This window comes from Nematolebias whitei, chromosome 6, assembly GCF_014905685.2.
Source record: "Nematolebias whitei isolate Nwh7 chromosome 6, NemWhi1, whole genome shotgun sequence".
Classification (NCBI taxonomy): Eukaryota; Metazoa; Chordata; class Actinopteri; order Cyprinodontiformes; family Rivulidae; genus Nematolebias; species Nematolebias whitei.
In genome coordinates, this window is record NC_056503.1 from 34,403,646 (window position 1) to 34,404,358 (window position 713).

General features: G+C 55.5%; 1 protein-coding gene across 1 annotated transcript in view; it reads right to left on the reverse strand.

Moving 5' to 3' along the window:
• Positions 1 to 713, reverse strand: part of LOC119410912 (extracellular calcium-sensing receptor-like) — an 8,936-nt gene that overhangs the window by 1,786 nt on the left and 6,437 nt on the right. The window lies entirely within an intron of this gene.

Consider the following 713-nt stretch of genomic DNA (forward strand, 5'->3'; position numbering starts at 1 on the left):
AGCAACAAAATACATATGTATAAAGAACTTAAAATATTCATGGCTTTGCAGTAAGTTTCCATAAATATATATACCCATACCTACGCCTATATACATACATACATACATACACATGAATATACACTCACATACATATCTATATATCTACATATAAAGCCTAAATAAGCATCCCTGCTTCTATTTGTGTGTGGTTGTGAGCATGCATAAGTGTATAAGGCTTCTCTAATAGAACATTTATTAGTAACTGTGAAGCAGCAGAGACCCGACCCCCAAGACCAGAGGCAGATGAAAAAGGGGGGACCAGAGTCCAAGACCCCAGGAGGGACCCCGACCGCGGAGCCCCCAGAGCCACCCACACAGGACGAACCACCCACCCACCCCCCAGAACGGACCACAGGGGAGAACCGGAAGATCCCCACCAGCAACCACATACAGTGACCCCCCGGGGCCAACAGCGACAAACTCATAGGCCCCCGTCGGCACCCGCCGCACCGATGTAGGTCCAGGTCCAGGCACCGAGGCCCGGGCACCGAGGACTCACACCACCCAGGCCAAGGTCTGACAGGGCCAGAGGACCCGAGCCCCACCAGGCAGACACCAGGCCGAGCCGACACACGCCCAAGCGCCCAGCCCCCGATACCAAGGGCCCCAAGCGCGCCGGCAGGCAAGGGCACACCCCACCAGGGGGCCGCGCGATAGGGGCGCGATGCCAA